A 14,098-nucleotide genomic window follows, 5' to 3' on the forward strand; every position below is an offset into this window, starting at 1 on the left:
CTCAATCCCACGACTTATGAAAGTCAACATACCATTGGCCTTCTTAACTGCTCTATCCACCTGTGAGGCAACTTTCAGTGAAATGTGAATATGAACCCCCGGATCCCTCTGTTCCTCTAAACTGCCAAGTACCTTGCCATTTACCCTGTATTCTGCCCTGGAGTTTGTCCTTCCAAAGTCTACCACCTCACACTTCTCCGGAGTGAACTCCATCTGCCACTTGTCAGCCCAGCTCTGCATCCTATCAATATCCCTCTGTAAGCTTCGACAGCCCTCCACACTATCCACAACACCGCCGATCTTAGTGTCGTTCTCAAACTCACTAACCCAGCCTTCCAACCTTCATCTAATTCATCTATAAATATCACAAAAAGTAGAGGTCCCGGAGCCGATCCCTGCGGGACACTACTAGTCACTGCTTTCCAATCCGAGGGCACTCCTTCCACCACAACCCTCTGCTTTCTACAGGCAAGTCAATTCCTAATACACACAGACAAGCTTCCTTGGATCCCTTGGCCTCTGACCTTCCGAAGAAGCCTACCATGAGGAACCTTATCAAACCTCTTACTAAAATCCATATAGACCACATGCATCGCACTACCCTCATCAATCTTCCTCGTCACCTCCTCAAAGAACTCTATCAGGCTTGTGAGGCAAGATCTTCCCTTCACAAAGCCATGCTGTTTGTCCCTAATCAGTCCATGATTCTCTAGGTGTTCATATATCCTATGCCTTAGAATCCTTTCTAACAGCTTACCCACCGCAGACATGAGACTCATTTGTCTATAATTCCCTGGATTATCTCTACTACCTTATTTGAACAAGGGGACAACATTCGCCACCCTCCAATCCTCCGGCACCATCCCCGTGGACAACGAAGACTCAAAGATCCTTACCTATCCCTCGCCTCTCGAAGCAGCCTGGGTAAAATTCTGTCAGGCCCCGGAGATTTCTCCGTCTTGATATTTTTTAACAACTTCAATACATCCTCTCTCTTGATATCTACAACCTCGACAACATTACCCTTACCAGTACTCCCTTCCGCGTCATCAAGACCTCTCTCCTTGGTGAATACCGAAGAATACATTCAGAACTTCACCCACTTCCGCCGCCTCCAGGCACATTCTCCCACCTTTGTCTTTAATCGGACCTACCTTTTTCCTAGCCATCCTCCTACCCTTCACGTAGGTGAAAAAGGCCTTGGGATTTTCCTTAACCTTACTAGGCAACGCCTTTTCATGTCCCCTTCTCGCTATCCTCAGCCCTTGCTTAATTTCCTTCCTCGCTAGTCTATATTCCTCACGGGACCTGTCTGAACCTTGCTACTTATACCGCATGTATTCTACCTAACAAGTCGTTCCATCTCTCTCGTCACCCACGGTTCCTTCACCGTGCTATTCCTTCTCTGCCTCACTGGGACATATTGATCCCTTACATCCTGCATAATATCCCTCAATATCGACCACATCTCCATGGTACATTTCCCTTCAAAAAGGATATCCCAATTTACACTCCTAAGTTCTCTCCTTATAGCCTCGTAGTTCGCCCTTCCCCAATTAAAAATCCTCTTATCCTCTCTGCACCTGTCCCTGTCCATGACAATTTTAAAGGTTATGGAGCAATGGTCACTGCCCCCCCAAATGCTCACCCACCAATAGATCCTTCACCTGTCCCGGTTCATTTCCTAAAACTAGATCTAGAATGGCATTCCCTCTAGTCGGCCTGTCAATATACTGCATCAGGAATCTCTCCTGGACACATTTAACAAATTCCGTCCCATCTAAACCCTTGGCACTAAGCAGGTTCCAGTCTATATTTTGGAAGTTAAGTCTCCCATTATAACAACCATGTTACTTTTGCTTCTCTCCAAACACTGCCTGCCAATCTGCTCCGCTATATTTCTATTGCTACCGGGAGGTGGGCCTATAGAAGACTCCTAGTAGAGTAACTGCTCCTTTCTTGTTCCATACGGACTCTAGAGTTGATCCTTCTACAACATTCATCCTTTCCAAGCCGTAACTGTGTCCATGACAAGTATCGCCACCGCTCCTCCTCTTCTCCCTCTTTAAACACCGAAAACCAGGAATATTCAATATCCACTCCTGCCCTGATGTCTGCCACGTCTCAGTAATAGCCACAACATCATAGTCCCCCATACTTATTCAAGCCCTCAGTTCATCCCCCTTATTCTTGACGCTTTCCTGCGTTTAACTAAACACACTTCAGTCCATCTACCTTACTACTTTTATAGCCTGTAGTCTGCTTCTCCTTCCCCAAAGCCTCTCAAACTGTTTATTCTAACTTTTCCCCATTCCCTTCTCCCTCTGACTTACTCCTCCGGTTCCCTTCCCCCTCACAAACTAGTTTAAACTCTTTCAAACCACCCTAGCAAATCTCGCCGCAAAGATATAGGCCCCCTTCTGGTTCGGGTGTAACCCGTCCTCTCTGTACAGGACCCACCTTCCCGAGAAGAGATGCCAATGATCCGGAAATATAAAACACTCCCCCCTGCACAAACATCTCAGCCACGCATTTATCTGCCACCTCCTCCTGTTCCTGCCTTCACTGTCGAGTGGCACTGGTAGCAATCCCGAGGTTGCTACCCTTGAGGTCCTGTTCCTCAATCTTATGCCTAGCTCCCTGAACTCACTCTTCAGGACATCATCCCCCTTCCTACCTATGTCGTCGGTGCCAATATGGACCAGAACTTATGGCTGCTCTCCCTCCTGCTCAAGAATCCTGTGGACCCAATCAGTGAGATCCCGGACCCTGGCACCTGGGAGGCAACATACCATTTTGGATTCATGATCACTGCCACAGAACCTCCTATCTGTTTCCCTGACTATCGAGTCCCCTATCACTACCGCATGTCTGTTTTCTACCCTTCCCTTCTGAGCATCAGTAGCAGTCCCAGTGACCTGGTTACTGCAGCTAGGCCCCTGCAGGTCATCCCCCTCAACAGCCTCCAAGGCGGAAACCTGAGGGGAAGAGCCTCCGGGGTTCCCTGCTCTGTCTGCCTGCCTGACTTCTTCTTCCTCTTCCCTCCTCTGACAGTCACCATTCTATCTGCATCCTGAACCTCAGATGTACCTACTATAAGGGGGGTGACTGTCACCTGATGGACATTGTCTACATAACTCTCTCCCTCCCTTATGCAGCGCAGTGTTTGTAGCTGCGACTCCAGCTCATCAACTCTGAGCTGAAGTTCATCCAGCCTCAAGCACGTACTGCAGATGTGGCCATCTTGGACCGCAGCAAGGTCCACCAGTTCCCACATCAAACAACTGCAGCATATGACCATGTCCTCCATCTGACTATTTTCATTTCCCCAGTTAGTCCCACCTACAAATCTATAATACACAACGAGTAAACCTTACGTTTACCTACTTACCAGCTACTTACCCTCCTTGCCCCTTCACACCGAAGCCCCTTGAGCCAAAGCCCGACCACTCTGCTGCCTCTCACTCCGCTACCCGCTCCGACTCTGCCCGCTCAAGAGGCTGTTTGCTTTTTTAAGCTGCCCGCCCCTCGCCTGCGCAGTCCAGCCGCCACTCGACTAGTTAGAAAAAAACTTTTAAAACACTTACTAAAGAAAGTTATAAAATTCTAACCCTTACACTAAAAACCCTAACAAAAACTGACCCTTACACTTAAAACCCTAATAAAAGTGATAAACAGAAAAAATACTTAGCTGCTCGGAAGTCCTCCGAACCGAAGCCCTCGAGTCCTCCGATGTTTTCCCCTCTCCGTTCCTCTTCTTTCATTTGCCAGTTTCTACACTTAACTTATGTATTACCTTGTGGAAAACGACTTTATGTTATGTCCTTCATAATGCTGAGTAGTTTGGTAACATTTACTTGATTGTACAACTTAGGCCTGAAGAGCTAAATGAAAATGTATCTCAATACTTCCAAATTGAGTGTAACAGCGTTTTGAATAGAGATAACATCGATTCCTTCATTTCTCAGTTTATACGCTTAACCTATGTAGTAAACTGTGAAAAACAATTTTATGTTATGTATTTCATGATGGTGAGTTTTTTGGTAATATTTATTTGATTGTACAACTTAACACTGAACAGTAAAATGTAAATGTATCACAATACTTTCAAATTGTCCGAAACAGCGTTTTGAATGGAGAAAGCATCAATTCTTTCTTTTGCACTTTCTACAATTAACCAATATAGTAACTCGTGGAAACCAACCATTGTTATGAATTTCATGATGCTGAGTAGTTTGGTAACATCAATTTGATTGTGCAACCTAACACAGAACAGTTAAATGGAAATGTATCAGAGAACTTCCAAATTGTCTCAAACAGCGTTTTCAATGTAGAAAGCATCGATTTGGTAACATCTATTTGATTGTGCAACCTAACACAGAACAGTTAAATGCAAATATATCAGAGAACTTCCAAATTGTCTCAAACAGCGTTTTCAATGTAGAAAGCATCGATTCTTTCATTTTTCAGTTTATACACTTAACCCAGGTAGTAAGTTGTTCAAAACAACTTTATGTTATGTATTTCATGATGATGAGTAGTTTGTTAATATTTATTTGATTGTGCAACTTAACCCTGAACATTTAAATGAAAATGTATAGCAAAAGTTCCATTTTGTGTGAAACAGCGTTTTTGAATGGAGATAGCATTAATTCTTTCATTTGGCGGTTTCTACGCTTAACCTATGTAGTTACTTGTGGAAAACAACTTTATGTTATGTATTTCATGATGCTGAGTAGTTTGTTAACATTAATCTGATTGTACAATTTAATCCTGAGCAGTTCAATGGAAATGTATCACAAATCTTCCAAATTGTCTGAAACAGCCTTTTGAAAACAGAAAGCGTCAATTCTTTCAGTTTCAGTTTCTGCGCTTAACCTATGTAGTAACTTTTGGAAAAGAACTTTATGTTATGTATTTCATGATGCTGAGTATTTTGGTAACATTCATTTGATTGTACAACTAAGCCTGAGCAGTTAAATGCAAAGGTATCACAAAACTTCCATAAAAGCGAAACAGCGTTTTGAATGGAGAAAGCATGGATTGTTTCATTTGCCAGCTTCGACGCTTAACCTATGTAGTAACTTGTGGAAAACAACTTAATATTATGTATTTCAAGATTCTGAGTAGTTTGGTAACAGTTATTTGATTCTACAACTTAACCCTAGCAGTTAAATACCAATGTATCACAAAACTTCTAAATTGGCTGAAACAACATTCAGAATGGAGAAAGCATCAGTTCTTTCACTTGCCAGTTTCTGCACTTAACCTATGTAGTAACTTCCGGAAAACAACTTTATGTTGTGTATTTCATGATGCCGAGCATTTTGGTAACATTAAATTGATTCTACAGCTTCAGCCTGAGCAGTTAAATGCAGAGGTATCAGAAAACTTACAAATTGTCTGAAACAACGTTTTGAATGTAGAAAGCATCAATTCTTTCATTTGCCAGTTTCTACATTCAACCTAAGTAGTAAGTTGTGGAAAACAACATTATGTTATGTATTTCATGATGCTGAGTAGTTTGGTAAGTTTTATTTGTTGTAAAACTTAACCCTGAACAGTTAAATGCAAATCTATCTCAAAACTTCGAAATTGTCTGAAACAGCGTTTTGAATGGAGAAAGCATCAATTCTTTCATTTGGCAGTTGGTACACGTAACCATGTAATAACTTGTGGAAAACAACTTTATGTTATGTATTTCATGATGGTGAGTAGTTTGGCAACTTTTATTAGATTGTAGAACTTAACCCTGAGCAGTTAAATGCAAATGTATCACAAACTTTCCAAATTTTCTGAAACAGCGTTTTGAAAGGAGAAAGCATCAATTCCTTCATTTTCTAGTTTTTACACTTAACCTACGTAGTAACTTGTGGAAAACAACTTTAAGTTATGTAAGTCGTGATACTGAGTAATTTGGTAAGATATATTTGATTATCGAACTTAACCCTGAGCAGTTAATTGCAAAAGTATCACAAAACTTCCAAACTGTCTGACACAGCGTTTTGAATGGAGAAAACATCTATTCCTTCTTTTGCCATATTCTACACCTACCCTATGTGAAAACAACTTTATGATATGTATTTCATTATGCTGAGTCGTTTGGTAATATTTATTTGATTGTGCAAGTTTACCCTAAAATGGTAAATGCAAATGCATCACAAATTTCCAAATTGGCCTTAACATCGTTTTGAATGGAGAATGCATCAATTCTTTTATTTGCCGCTTTCTAGAATTAAACTATATAGTAACTTGTGGAAAACAACTTTATGTTATGTATTTGTTGATGCTGAATAGTTTGGTGACATTTATTTGTTTGTAGAACTTAATCCTGAACAGTTAAATGCAAATGTATCACAAAACTCTAAATTCTCTGAAACATCCTTTGGAATGGAGAGAGCATCAATTCTTTCATTTGCCAGTTAGTACACTTAACTTATGTAGTAAGTTGCGGAAAACAACTGTATGTTATGTGTTTCATGATGCTGAGCAGTTGGGACACATTGATTTGATGGTGTAAATTAATCCTGAACTATAAAGTGCAAATGCTTCACAAAACTTCCAAATTGGCTGAAACACCGTTTTGAATGGAGAAAGCATCAATTCTTTCATTTGCTAGTTTCTACACATACCCTATGTATTAAGTTGTGGAAAACAACTTTATGTTATGCCTTTATGATGCTGAGTAGCTTAGTAACATTTAATTGATTGTAAAACTTAACTTTGAGCTGTTAATTGCAAATGTATCAGAAAACTTCCATGTTGTCTGAAACAGCGTTTTGAATGGAGAAAAAATCAATTCATTCATTTGCCGCTTTCTACACTTAAACTATACAGTAACTTGTGGAAAACAACTTTATTTATGTATTTCATGATGCTGAGTAGTTTGGTACCTGTATATGATTGTACAACTTTCCACTGAACAGGTAAATGCAAATGTATCACAAAACTAACAAATTGTCTGAAACATCGATTTGAATGGAGAAATCATCGATTCTTTCACTTGCCAGTTCGTACACTTAACCTGTGTAGTAACTTGTGAAAATGGACCTTATGTTATGTATTTCATGATGCTGAGTAGTTGGTTAACATTTATTTGATTGTAGAACTTAACTTTGAACAGTTAAATGCAAATGTATCATGCAACTGAATTCTCCATTTAAAAAAGTTTCTTAGCCAATATGGATGTTTTATAACACAATTGCAACTATCTTCTCATGGATTAGATCTACAGTGAAATAAATAAAAGTAAACAATTCAGCACGATGAAATACATGAAAAAAGTTATTTTTGAAAGGTTATGTGCACAAAGTGGCAAATGAATCAATTGATGCATTGTCATTTCAAAACTCTAATTTAGCCTACCTGCAAGTTTTGAGATGCAATATCTGTATATTTTCCTGGTTAAGTTGCAGATTCAAATAAATGATATCAAACGACTCAGCACCACTAAATACATAAAATAAAAAGGTTATCATCAAGTTACTTCATCGTGCAGGTGTAGAAATTTAATACTGAATGAATTGAGGCATTCTTTATTCAGAACGCCGTTCTAGCAATTTTAGAATCTTTGCGAAACAACTTCAATCTTTCCAGTGTTTTGTTGTACAATAATATAATTGTTTATAAACAACTCAGCACGATGAACTACATCAAATAAGGTGGTTTTCAAGAAGTCACCGAAAAGATTATCTGTAGATAGTGGCAAATGAATGAATTCATGCATGCTCTAGTCAACACAGTGTTTTTGCCAATTAGGTAGTTTTGTCATACAATTACAATTATCTTTTCAATATTTAAACACAATAAAATAAAGTTAACCATCAACTCAGAACCATGAACTACATAGTTTGAATTATTTTTCAACAAGCCACTACAAAGTTTATTGGTAGAAAGTGGCAAATGAATGATTTGATGCCATCACCGTTCAGCGCTGTAATTTCGCCAGTTTGGTACCTCTGTAATACAGTTGCAATTAATTTTTCAAGGTTTAGATGTACAATCAAATAAGTTTTACCAAACAACTCAGCATCACGAAATACATCAAATTAATTGTTTTTCAACATGTTCCTACAACGCTGTGTGTAGAAAGTGGCAAATGAATGACTTAATGCATTCTCCATTCAACAAGGTGCTTTAGCCAATTTGGTAGTTTTATGACACAATTGCAACTATCTTCTCAGGGTTTAGATGTACAATCAAATAAATAAAACTAAACAACTCAGCACGATGAAATACATGAAAAAAGTTGTTTTGGAACATGGTCCTATTAGGGTTATGTGTAGAAAGTGGCAAATGAATGAATTGATGCGTTGTCCTTTCAAAAGGCTAATTTAGCCCACCTGCAAGTTTTGTGATCCAATATCTATATACTTCTCTGATTAAGTTGCAGAATCAAATAAATGATATCAAACGACTCAGTACCACGAAATACATAAAATAAAGAGGTTTTCAGCAAGTTACTGCATCGTGTAGGTGTAGAAAGTTAATAATGAACGAATTGAGGAATTCTCTATTCAAAACGCCGTTTTAGAAATTTTAGAATCTTTGCGAAACAACTTCAAACAATCTTCCCAGTATTTTGTTGTACAATAATATAACTGTTTATAAACAACTCAGCACGGTGAAATACATCAAATAAGGTGGTTGTCAAGAAGTTACCGAAAAGATTATGTGTAGAAAGTGGGAAATGAATGAATGTATGCATGCTCTATTTAACGCGGTGTTTTAGGCAAGTTGGTAGTTTTGTGATACTTTTGCTACTATCTTTTAAGAGTTTCGACTTACAATAAAATAGATTTAACCAAACAACACAGAAGCATGAACTACATAGTTTGAAATATTCTTCAACAAGTCACTACAAAGTTTATTTGTAGAAAGTGGCAAATGAATGATTTGATGCCATCACCGTTCAGCGCTGTGATTTCGCCAGTTTGGTACCTCTGTGATACAATTGCAATTAACTTTTCAAGGTTTAGATATATAATCAAATAAGTGTTACCAAACAACTCAGCACCATGAAATACATCAAATAAATTGTTTTTCAACATTTTCCTACAAAGGTTGTGTGTTGAAAGTGGAAAATGAATGAATTGTTGCATGCTCTAGTCAATGCGGCGGTTTAGCTAATTTGCTAGTTTTGTCATACAGTTACAATTATCTTTTGATTGTTTTAACTTACAATAAAATAAATTTAACCAAACGACTCAGAAGCATGAACTACATATTTTGCATTATTTTTCAACAAGTTACTACAAAGTTTATTTATTGAAATGGCAAATGAATTATTGGATACCATCACAGTTCAGCGCTGTGGTTTCGCCAACTTGGTACATCTGTAATACAATTGCAATTAACTTTTCAACGTTTAGATGTATAATCAAATAAGTGTTACAAACAACTCAGCACCATGAAATACATCAAATAAATTATTTTTCAACATGTTCCTACAGTGGTTGTGTGTAAGAAGTGACAAAATAATGAATTAATTCATTCTCCATTTAACAAGGTGTTGTAGCCAATTTGGTAGTTTTATGACATAATTGCAACTATCTTCTCTGCGTTAAGATGTGCAATGAAATAAATAAAACTAAACAACTGAGCATAATGAAATATATGAGAAAATCTGTTTTTCAAAATGTTCCTACAAAGGTTATGTGTAGAATGTGGAGAATGAATGAATTGATGCATTGTCCTTTCAGAACGCTGAGTTAGCCTACTTGAAAATTTTGTGATCCAATATCTATATATTTTATGACTAAGTTGCAGAATCAAATAAATGATATCAAACTAGTCAGCAACACGAAATACATATATAGGTGTAAAAGTTAATAATGAATTAATTGAGGCATTCTCTATTCAAGACGCTGTTTTAGCAATTTTGGAATCTTTACGAAACAATTTCAAACAATCAAACTTGATGCAGTAACAACTAATTTCATGTATTTCATTGTGCTGAGTTGTTGAGTTTTATTTATTTGATTGTACATCTAAACCCTTGGAAGATAGTTGCAATTGTGTCATAAAACTACCAAATTGGCTAAAACACCTTGTTGAATGGAGAATGCATTAATTCATTCATCTGCCACTTTCTACACACAACCTTTTAGGAACATGTTGAAAAACAATTTATTTGATGTATTTCATGGTGCTGAGTTGTTTGGTAACACTTATTTGATTGTACATCTAAACCTTGAAAAGTTAATTGCATTTGTATTACAAAGGTACCGATTTGGCGAAATCACAGCGCTGAACGGTGATAGCATTCATTTGCCACTTTCTACAATTAAACTTTGTAGTAACTTGTTGAAAAATAATTCATACTATGTAGTTCATGCTTCTCTGTTGTTTGATTCAATTTATTTTATTTTAAGTTGAAACACTGAAAAGATAATTGTAATTGTATCACAAAACTACGAAATTATCTAAAACACCGCGTTGACTACAGCATGCATGAATTCATTCATTAGCCACTTTCTTCACATAATATTTTCGGTATCTTCTTGAAAACGACGTCATTTGATGTATTTCATCGTGCTGAGTTGTTTATTAACATTTATATTATTGTACACCAAAACACTTGAAAGATTGCTTGGAATGGTTTCGCAAAGATTCCAAATTTGCTAAAACGGCGTTTTGAATAGACAAAGCCTCAATTCATTCATTTTTAACTTTCGACACCTACACGATGCAGTAACCTACTGATACCCTCCTTATTTTATGTATTTGGTGGTGCTGAGTCGTTTGATATCATTTATTTGATTCTGCAACTTCATCAGAAAAGTATATAGATATTGGATCACAAAACTTGCAGGTAGGCTAACTCAGCGTTTTGAAAGGACAATGCATCAATTCATTCATTTGCCACTTTCTACACATAACCTTTATAGGGCCATGTTGAAAAACATCTTTTTTCATGTATTTCATCGTGCTGAGTTGCTTGGTAACACTTATTTGATTGTACATCTAAACCTTTAAAAGTTATTTGGTATTTTGTTATTTACAAAGGTACCGAACTGGCGAAATCACAGCGTTGAACGGTGATAGCATCAAATCATTCATTTGTCACTTTATACAAATAAAATTTGTAGTAACTTGTTCAAAAATAATTCAAACTATGTAGTTCATTCTTCTCAGTTGTTTGGCTCAATTTATTTTATTGTCAGTCAAAACTATGAAAAGATAATTGTAATGGTATTACAAAACTACAAAATTGGCTAAAACACCGCGTTAACGAGAGCATGCATGAATTAATTCATTTGCCACTTTCTCCACACAAGCTTTGTAGGAACAAGTTGAAAAAACAATTTATTTAATATATGTCATGCTGGTGAGTTGTTTGGTAACACTTATTTGATTGTACATCTAAACCTTGAAAATTTAATTGCAATTGTATTGCAAAGGAAACAAATTGGCGAAATCACAACGCTGAACGGTAATGGCATCAAATAATTCATTTATCACTTTCTGCAATGGGATCTTATGCAGGATGTTATGGATAAATATGTCCCGGTGAGGCAGAGAAGGAATGGCAGGGTGAAGGAGCCGTGGGTGACCAGATAGGTTAAACCACTAGTTAGGGAGAACAAGGTAGCAAACATAAGGTATAAGTAGCAAAGTTCAGACAGGGCCCATGAGGAATATAGAGTAGCGAGGAAGGAACTTAAGAAAGGGCTGAGGAGAGCGAGAAGGGGACATTAAAAGGCGTTGACTAGTAAGGTTAAGGAAAATCCCAAAGCCTGTTTCACCTAGGTGAAGGGTAGGAGGATGGCGAGGGTAAAGGTAGGTCCGATTAAAGACAAAGGTGGGAGAATGTGCCTGGAGGCGGAGGAAGTGGGAGAAGTTCTCAATGAATACTTCTCTTCGTTATTCACCAAGGAGAGGGGTCTTGATGACGCGAAAGGGAGAGCTGGTAAGGGTAATGTTATCGAGGTTGTAGATATCAAGAGAGAGGATTTGTTGAAGTTGTTAAATAATATCAAGACGGCTAAACCTCCGGGGCCTGACGGGATTTTCCCCAGGCTGCTTCGAGAGGCGAGGGAGGAGATTGTTGAACCGCAGCTAAGGATCTTTGAATTCTCGTTGTCCACAGGGATGGTGCCGGAGGATTGGAGGGTGGCGAATGTTGTCCCCTTGTTCAAAAAAAGTCGTAGGGATAGTCCAGGGAATTACAGCATTACATCTGTGGTGGGTAAGCTGTTAGAAAGGATTCTAAATGATAGGATCTATGAACACCTGGAGAGTCATGGACTGATTAGGGACAGCCACCATGGATTTGTGATGGGAAGATCTTGCCTCACAAGCCTGTTAGAGTTCTTTCAGGAGGTGATGAGGAAGATTGATGAGGATAGTGCGGTGGATGTGGTCTATATGGATTTTAGTAAGGCGTTTCATAAGGTACCTCGTGGTAGGCTTCTTCAGAAGGTCAAGAGGCCAAGGGATCCAGGGAAGCTTGGCTGTGTGGATTAGGAATTGGCTTGCATGTAGAAAGCAGAGGGATGTGGTAGAAGGACTGCCCTCGGATTGGAGGGCAATGACTAGTGGTGTCCCGCAGTGATCCGTTCTGGGACTTCTACGTTTTGTGATATTTATAGATGACTTAGATGAAGGGGTGGAAGGCTGGGCTAGTAAGTTTGCGGACGACACTATGATCCGCGATGTTGTGGATAGTGTGGAGGGCTGTCGGAGCTTACAGAGGGATATTGATAGGATGCAGAGCTGGGCTGACAAGTGGCAGATGGAGTTCACTCCGGAGAAGTGTGAGGTGGTACACTTTGGAAGGACAAACTCCAGGGCAGAGTACAGGGTAAATGGCAAGGCACTTGGCAGTGTAGAGGAACAGAGGGATCCGGGGGTTCATATTCACAGTTCACTGAAAGTTGCCTCACAGGTGGATAGAGCAGTTAAGAAGACCTATGGGATGTTAGCTTACATAAATCGTGGGATTGAGTTTAAGAACCGCGAAGTGATGATGCAGCTTTACAAATCTCTAGTTAGACCACACTTAGAGTTCTGTGTTCAGTTCTGGTTGCCGCATTATAGGAAGGATGTGGAGGCGTTGGAGAGGGTGCAGAGGAGATTTACCAGGTTGCTGCCTGGATTAGAGCGTATGGAATATGAGGAGAGGCTTAAGGTGCTAAGGCTTTATTCACTGGAAAGGAGGAGGATGAGAGGAGACATGATAGAGGTATATAAAGTATGGAGAGGAATAGATAGAATAGACAGCCAGCACGTCCTTCAGGGCACTAATGCCCGAGACGAGAGGGCATGGCTTTAAGGTTATGGGTGGGAGGTTCATTGGAGATGTCGGGGGAGGTTTTTCACTCAGAGAGTGGTTGGTGCATGGAATGCACTACCTGGGGTGGTGGTGGAGGCAGATACATTGGACAGGTTCAAGAGTTGGTTGGATAGTCACATGGAGGAATGTGAGATAGGGGGATATAGGGAGGAAATCTTTAGGTAGTGTGAGGGCGATTTGATGAACGGCACAACATGGTGGCCGAAGGGCCTGTTTTATGCTGTATGGTTCTATGGTTCTAAATAAACTTTGAATAGAGCATGCATGAATTCATTCATTTCCCACTTTCTGCACATAATCTTTTTGGTAACTTCTTGAAAACCACCTTATTTCATGTACTTCATCGTGATGAGTTGTTTATTAACTTTTATATAATTGTATAACAAAACACTTGAATGATTGTTTGAAATTGTTTCTCAAAGATTCCAATATTGCTAAGACGGCGTTTTGAGTAGAGAATGCCTCAATTCATTCATTTTTAACTTTCGACATCTACGCGATGCAGTAACTTGATGAAAACCTCTTTATGTATTTGGTGGTGCTGAGTAGTTTGATATCATTTATTTGATTCTGCAAGTTAATCTGAACTGAGAGTGCAGAATGCTGGAGAACCCTGCATGGAGATTGCTCAATCTTTCACGGCGTCAGTTGTGAGGCCGATGCTTTGCCACTGACAACTTTGGTGATTAGAGAATAACTAATGCATGTCGGACCATGAGGGAAAATGTGCGAGGGGTGAAGAGGAACAATACATGTAGAAGCCAGTGTCCAGGCGCGGGAAGCAGCAGCTTCGGGAAGAGA

The sequence above is a fragment of the Pristis pectinata genome, chromosome 18 (genome assembly GCF_009764475.1).
Source record: "Pristis pectinata isolate sPriPec2 chromosome 18, sPriPec2.1.pri, whole genome shotgun sequence".
NCBI classification, from domain to species: domain Eukaryota; kingdom Metazoa; phylum Chordata; class Chondrichthyes; order Rhinopristiformes; family Pristidae; genus Pristis; species Pristis pectinata.